This window comes from Lynx rufus, unplaced genomic scaffold (genome assembly GCF_022079265.1).
Source record: "Lynx rufus isolate CCGP_SWC_20201006 ecotype Redwood Valley unplaced genomic scaffold, mLynRuf1.p SCAF_5, whole genome shotgun sequence".
Classification (NCBI taxonomy): domain Eukaryota; kingdom Metazoa; phylum Chordata; class Mammalia; order Carnivora; family Felidae; genus Lynx; species Lynx rufus.
The window spans coordinates 147,807,020-147,814,498 of NW_025814867.1; the positions used below are offsets into that span (position 1 = coordinate 147,807,020).

General features: G+C 48.2%; 1 long non-coding RNA gene across 1 annotated transcript; it reads left to right on the plus strand.

The window, feature by feature from the left end:
* Positions 1-587: 587 nt before the first annotated feature.
* LOC124526290 (uncharacterized) lies at positions 588-6,904 on the plus strand. Its single transcript, XR_006965640.1, has 2 exons — positions 588-1,685; positions 4,621-6,904. It is a non-coding gene; the product is annotated as an uncharacterized LOC124526290 (long non-coding RNA).
* The last annotated feature ends 575 nt before the right edge of the window (positions 6,905-7,479 follow it).

Below are 7,479 nucleotides of genomic sequence, written 5' to 3' on the forward strand. Positions count from 1 at the left end.
CCACGGGAGGTTCGGATGGCTCACCTGGGTTGAGGCGTTGACTTGGGGGCTCATTTGTGTTCTCTGGGCTTCTATTTTATTTATTTATTTTTTAAATGTTTATTTTTGAGAGAGAGAGAGAGAGAGAGAGAGCGAGAGCACGCGCACACCAGGTAAGGTCAGAGAGAGAGGGAGACAGAGGATCCCAAGCGGCTTTGTGCTGACAGCAGAGACCCTGATGTGGGGCTTGAACTCACAAACTATGAGATTGTGAGCTGAACCAAAGTCCAACCCTTAACCGACTGTCCAACACTTAACCGACGGAGCTACCCAGGTGCCCCTGGGGTTCTACTTTAAAGATTTTTTAATTTTATATTTTTTAAAGTTTTTAAAAAATGTTTAGTTTTGAGAGAGAGAGAGAGAGAGATGCAATGTGGGTGAGGGGCAGAGAGAGAGGGGGACAGAGGATAGGAAGCGGGCTCTGCACTGACAGCAGACGGCCCGACGTGGGGCTTGAACTCACGCACTGTGAAACCATGACCTGGAGCCGAAGTTTGACAGAGACTGAGCCAACCAGGCACCCCTGGGGTTCTATCTTAAATTGTAAATAGCCCTGGGAAGGTGGAGTTGCTCTGGACTTTTCATGGCTTTGAGCGAACTGCTTTGAATAGGCTGCCTTTCCAGACGTGCAGTACGATTGGTGTGCCTTTATGGTGTGGAGTGTGGGAGTTCAGGGGAAGGCTCTGAATGAATGTTCTAGAAGGGGGTTGGAGCATGGCCTCATTGGATGCCTTGAGGCAATTAAGAAGGGTACTAGGTAGAGAAGACCTAGGTGTTAAGAGAGGCTTCCAGGAGAGAGAAGAGAAGGCACGAACGCCTCCAGCTTCTGCGGCTTTGCTGTGCAGGACCACGCCCTGGCATGGAGCTCGCTTATCTCCAGCCTCTCCCCTTCCCTGTGGTGGGTGGGGCATACCAGCCCGCTGAGGAAATACCTAGAAATGACCTATGGGGCAACTGTTAAGACTGGTACTTTTCCACTCCATATGTTGATGTGTGCTTCTAAGATCCCCAATATGTACTCCTGCATAGTCTTGAGGAGTGCTGGGGCTCCCCAGAGGGACGTTCAAGCTCGGGCCGCATGCCATAATGGTGGTTCTTTGACTCTGTAGAGGTCACCACAGAAGGGTTTCTTTGTCATTTGCCATCGCCATTTCTCCTCAGTCTAGTGTCTGCCCCTCTTGGGCGATTTCTGATGGTGGGATATGTTTTCCACTGGGGCCTACGCTTACCACCTGCCTCCCAGTTTTCCCGTCGCCTTCAGAAGCTAGTTATTTTTACAAAGGAGCACTCCTCCCTCCAACCCAATCTTAAATACAGTTTTGGAACAAGGAGCCTGCCTCCTCTAAGGTAACGGCCGCTCTCCTGTACCAGCTGCTGTCACTTCCTTCACATGAGTGGACACGTGTTTCCTCTCCTGGTTCCTCTTTATTTCCCTGCCCTTCCCCCTCTGTGGGGATGAGGGCAGGCAGGGCTCCTCGCACCAGGTGCTGCGTATCTGATCAGTGCCCTAGAACCGAATGGCAGAAGATTCTGACCGGGTCTTCCTACAAAGTCTCCACCAGCATCTGGAGGTTTGGGCTGCAAGACAAAGGCTGGTTCCCCATCCATCAGCTTTCTGGATGTCTTCTCTTCCTGGGGTCAGACTGGTATGTATTGCTTCCGTTTTGGCCAATTCCGCACGTAGCCTGTGCCAGGGGTCCAGGGGGAGACAAGAGGAAAAGGGACGCCCACTTCAGGAAGAGATTTAAACAAGATAAAATTTTCTCTTTCTCACGGAATTATCTGAGAATAAGCAGTCTAACGGCCCTTCGCGTCAGGGACGGAACCCAAGATGTGGCCTACGCGAAACCGGAGGTTTGGCCCTGCTGCAACACCGTCCCCTCAGCGAGCACCATTGGCTGCTGTCTCGGCCTCGGTTTAAAGCTCTGTTGGCTCACCCCGACCTGAGTCCTAGGTATTTTGTGCCTGCTCCTTCTCTAGACTGGGATGTCCTTGAAAGAGGCCACCACAACCCTCTGCTTTCCTTCTGGCCCCTTCCCCCCTTCATCCCCAGCAGAAGCCGTTGTGAACCTCGGAAAGCCTAAGCGACATTACTCACGATTCACATTACTCCCCTGCTCTGTGCCCTCCCATGGCTTTGCCTGAGGCCTCGAGTAAAATCCATACTTGTCACCGTAGGGCCCCTAATGACTCCCAACATCATTCCTTCCTACTTTCCCCTCCCCTCACTCACCACTCTCCGGCCATGTTGGCCTCTCCCATCCCGCCAAGCTCACTCTGCCTTGGCTGTTCTTCTCCTTAACACGCTCTTCCCTGGACCTCCATGTGGCCCGCTGCTCCTTGCTACTCATTCCACAGTCCCAACGTTACCTCTTCTGAAAAGCCTTCCAGACCACCTTTCTAAGTGGACTTCCCCATCCCAGCATAATTCTGTGCCCTGTTACCCTGTTTGAATGTCTTCATAGCATTTAGGATTATTAGAATGATCTGTTTGATTTGTTTTCCTGTTTGCCTTCTGTCCGTTCATTACCCACCCCCACCTCCCACCCACTAGATTGTAAACTCTGTAAGACACTCTATGATTGAGTCACCTTGTGTCTCCAGTACCTAGAACTCCAGCGTGCAGGGATGGGAGGCACTTGGCTATGAACCAGGTGAATCCTGAATGTTTCACAGCACTAAGCTCAGTTTGCTCATTTAACAAAGCTTTCGAAATGATTCTTATTTCAACCAAAATGTGAATACAGTTTTGGGTCTTCTCCAGAGAAACTAATTCACGGAGCAGCCTTACAAAAACATGACACATTTGACAGAAATAGCTGGACCCCAGATTGCACGTGTAGGGGCGCAGGCGGGGTCCTGGGCTATGGGAATGTTTGCCAGTCCAATTTAAGGTGTGCGTAAAAAGTGCAGAATAAGCTTTTGCTTGTACCCCCTGTACCAACGTCCTCTCTGGTGCCTAGTGGCAAGCTGGCAAGAAGCAGCCTGTGAGGGCATGGGGCAGAAAAGCGTCAGTCCTGGATTTCTGCCTTGCTCCAGCCTCCTAATACCCATGAGGAGATAGCAGCTCTCAGCACCTGGCCCAGGCTCTCCATGAAATCCTGGCATGGCAACCAGATGTGGGATGCCAGGCCGCCACACAGGGAGGCGAGAGAGCTTCAGTGAAGGAGACCGGTGCTGACAGAGGGGAATAGAAGCACGCCAGGGAACAGCTGGAGCCCGGGACGGAGGCAGCGGGGAACAGACCTGCGTCTCCATCAAGGTTTCAAGCCATCCTCTGACATCGCTCGTCAGGGATTTTACCGCTCTCCCAGGCCTGTGTGATTCACCCCGATCCAGCTGGCAAGGTGAAGGGGCGAGGGGGTGTTTCCCCCATACTACATCTTCACCAGGCTCACAAGGTGGTCCCGGGGCTCCTCTGGGTGGTCTTGGGCGGGTAGAGGTTAGCATCCAAGTCCCAAGTCAGACTGAGTCTACTTTCAGGGCGCGTTTTCCACCGATGGTGTACATTTCCATTCAAAAGCCCTAAGTGAGCATTGAAACAGAGCCATGATGAAGGTTATTCGCCCAGACACAAACTCCTAAGATATATTTTGTGTGCTGGGGAAGGAGCGGCCCCCAAAGGCTGAGCAAAGGCAACTCAGGAGCTCAGCATGTAGGTGGTTTTTGTGGTTTTGGCTTCACCGAAAGTTCCAGAGACGGAGAGGTTTGGCGATGACTGTGAGGGCATCTGGTGCGGATCACTCTTTCGGTCCAGTTGAATTGAATCCACCAAGTAGGAGCCACGTACCTGCGCCGTGCCAAGCACCGTGTTAGGTGTTGTTGGTGGACAGGAGGCCTGTCAAAGTCTGTCCTCCTGGACCTTATTATTCGGTGCGGGATGCAAACAAGAGTTGCCCTGGTAGCGATGTGATCACAGAGGGCGGCAGCTGCCTCTTTCTCGTCCAGACCCAGAGATTTAGAGTCCCGAGGCCCAGTTCAAGTTCCCAACCCACCAACCTCTAGCTGTTGAACTTTGGGCCACTTACTTAATATTTTTAAGCCTTAGCTTGCTCGGCTATAATATTAGGAAATGACATCTGCCCTGTCCACGTCATGGGTCGTTAGGAGGGCCTGATGAGATAATTTACCTGCAAGTCTTTTTGAGCTCATAAGGAGACCTTTGAATTGTTATTGGGACGACCAAGAACTTGGTTTCGGAAGATTTCGACGCTATTCTCTCACTGTTCACTGTTACGTTATTAACACTACTTATTATTAATAAGATGTGAATATCTGAAAAAGCTATCAATATGCATTGTCCAGGATAGGAGCCACTGGCCACACGTGGCCTTGGAGCACCTGAAATAAGGCGAGTCTGAATGTGAACTTGGTAAAAAAAAAAAAAAAAAAAAAAAAAAGAGAGAGAAAAGAATGTAAGCTATCTCATAATTTTTTATATTGATTACATGTTCACACGATAATATTTTGGATATATTGGGTTAAACTAAATAGGTGATTAGAATTAATTTAATTCCTTTTTTTAGTGCAGCTACTAGAAAGTTTTAAATGACATACATGGCTCCCATTATATTTTTACAGGACATGCAGCTATCGAGGCTCTCTTTGGAAACTTTGTTCTGCCCACAAGTACTCATGGACATTCACATGCTTTCAGAGGTCGTGTAGACGCCCTTAAAGTCCCATTTGTGACTATTTTAAAGGTCGCTTTTTATTTACACCGAAAATACGTATAAGAACTGTTTCTGTGAAATTAGGTCACAGTCAGCGAGAACCAAGAGACTTACATTCCTCTGTGCAGGAAACAGTTTCATCATCACTGCCATCAAAGACGCTGCATGGAAGGTCAGCTCTGGACTGTGTGTAGAGCGCTCCGATCGAGATCGTTAGATCTCTGCAGATAGGCGGCTAACGCGTCACTACAAATGTGGGTAGAAGGAGGACACCCTAAAGTTTCACGAATGAAGAGATTTTCTGAGGATCAAGCCAACGGCCGCGCTTCCCTCCCATCCCCGGATCTGTCCCCGCCCACCGCAAAAAGGCCAAAGGAAAAGGAAGAGCCATCCTTTTGCTGTGCCTCTCTCGCTGAGTTCCCCTTCACATTCTCTGAGGAATTATCTATGCCTATTTTATCAGTGGAGAAAAGGAGGCTCAGAACGGCCCAGAAACTTGCCAGCCGTCACGTGGGTAGAAGCAAACTGAGAAGCAAACGCTTTCCAGAGTTGGGCCGCGTCTGGGAGGTACTACCTTTAAACATGGAGTCGACTGCGACCTAACGAGACCCAAGGAGTCTGCTGGCTGGCCTGGTCCCCAAGCAGAAGCAGATCACTGCCCAACTTCTACGTGTGGGACGACCCGTGGCAACATAAAGGGCAAACACACAAGGAAGTCTTTCTTTCTGAGAATGTTTCCACTGCAGTTAGGTTAGAAAATGATCCGGGGAAGATATAAACTAGCTCTTTCATTTAGCAAAATAAAATGCCTCTCCACTTGGTAATCTGGGTGGTGGAAGTCCCAGCCAGAGTCTTGGTTTTTAAAGGTTTTGTTTAATTTGCCACCCCCACACCTCTCCTCCCACCGCCTCGCATCAGGCTAGACAAGAAGAAAGGGGACAGTGGCCTGGCAGATGCCTCCGTGTGGTATGTCCTTGCAGAATAGCTTCAGCAGCACTTTATGTCAAATAACCAGGGGAAAAAAGGGAAGTGGAGGTGATGGGAGGTGTCTGCATTTCCTGGGGTTTTGTTCCAGTTTTAATAAATAAGGATAATGCATAGAGTGTCTCCATTTCCAGAGCTGTGTTTTTTCCTTAAACACTGCCGCTCTTCATGGGTAAGGAATGAGACATTCCTGACACATGATTTGGCAGGTCTCAATCATAAATGATCCAATATTGGCTTTCAGAATCCCGTTCCAGATTTGGCCCAGACTCCAAACCCTGTCCAGGCACCAGCTAGATGAGTACCTCTGGGCCTGGGCGCGGTGCCAGCCACACTTTGAATAACATTTGTGGGATCTCCCCAGGGGTTCTGGTGAGGAAGGCAGTGATTTGTTGTCCGGATAGCTTTTCCCTCCTTGGAAAAGAGCACACGGAATGAAAGCGCATGAAGGACATCAGGTGTCCCCACAGGAGTTTCATAATAGCAAAGACACAGAGGAGCCACCATGCAGGGACCAAGTGAGGAACGTTTTGTCCCCGCCCTAAGGTACTTGCCCCCAATCAGCTAATCCCACTATGGTACGGCTGGTGGCACCTGTCAAGTTAAAAAGTGAAATCTACCAAACTTATTTGTCTTTGGGGGTGGGGCTGTGTCTTTTCCTGAGTGGTGCCCCGTCTGGCATTTCTCAAAACATGATCTAGAGACTCGTCTGCATTAGAATCAAGGGGATCTAGTTCCATGGTGGATTTTTGGTCTCCTAATCACCTACCAAGTATGTGCGAACTAGAGCCAAGAATTTGCTTCACAGCAACCTGCCAGGCAATCCTGATACACCCCAAAGTTGTGAGCCATTGGCTATAAAAAATCCTTCACATATTTTTAATCCATCGCAGCACCTCGTGGCGGTGGAGAGTAAGACTGGCTTCGTTTTGCTGATGGCCATGTGAATTTGTTTCACTGCGTGTCTACTTACTGTAGGGAAAGTTTGAACTGCTAAAGACAGGGGCTACTTTAAGCCTTTGCTCTTGCCGATTGATACATGTGTCTTGTCCTTTTGCAGTTATGGTTATCATCTGCCCACCAACAGTATTTCTAAGAAGCTGCTTCTCTGTGTCTTCTGGGAAGAATGTATCCTTCAATATATGTGATTGCAGCCTGTTGATAAAAGCAAAAGAAAAATAATAAAACACACTTTGTTGAACTTCTCATTTTTCTGAGGCCAACAATTTCTAAGTGATAAAAAAGCAGTTTAGTGAAACTGTTTAAAATCTTCCATGAATATATATGCACTTGTGTATTCATATACTGATTCCTGTGTGTTTGATCACTCAAGAGTTGCCCGGTCCTCAATGATAATGCTTTCTGGAATTTACACTGTGCATAAATCTGGACTGATGTCTGTTGCTGAAAGGACACTGATATTAGATCAGTGTAGCAAGGAGTCAGAGTACTGGTCATTTTTGGATAAATTTGGGTGGATCCAAATTGCTTTAGTTTAGGATCAAGTGAAGTTTTTAGTTTTAAACTTCCTAGTTTAAAGCTATCTGGGTAACTTAGGCAAAATCTATTACATTGGACAGCAGTAAAAGCAAACCCACTCCCAAAGTAACAAGTGGACCTTAAAGCAAACAGTTCTTAGTTACTATAAAACCACCCTAGCTCTCTAAATGCCCTAAGCCACTGCATCTAGGGACCACATGGAGTCAGTTAGACCAGATGCGGATGCCAATATTAATTGACGGCCACAATATCTTTCTTTTTATGAACATTGGCATCGTTTAGC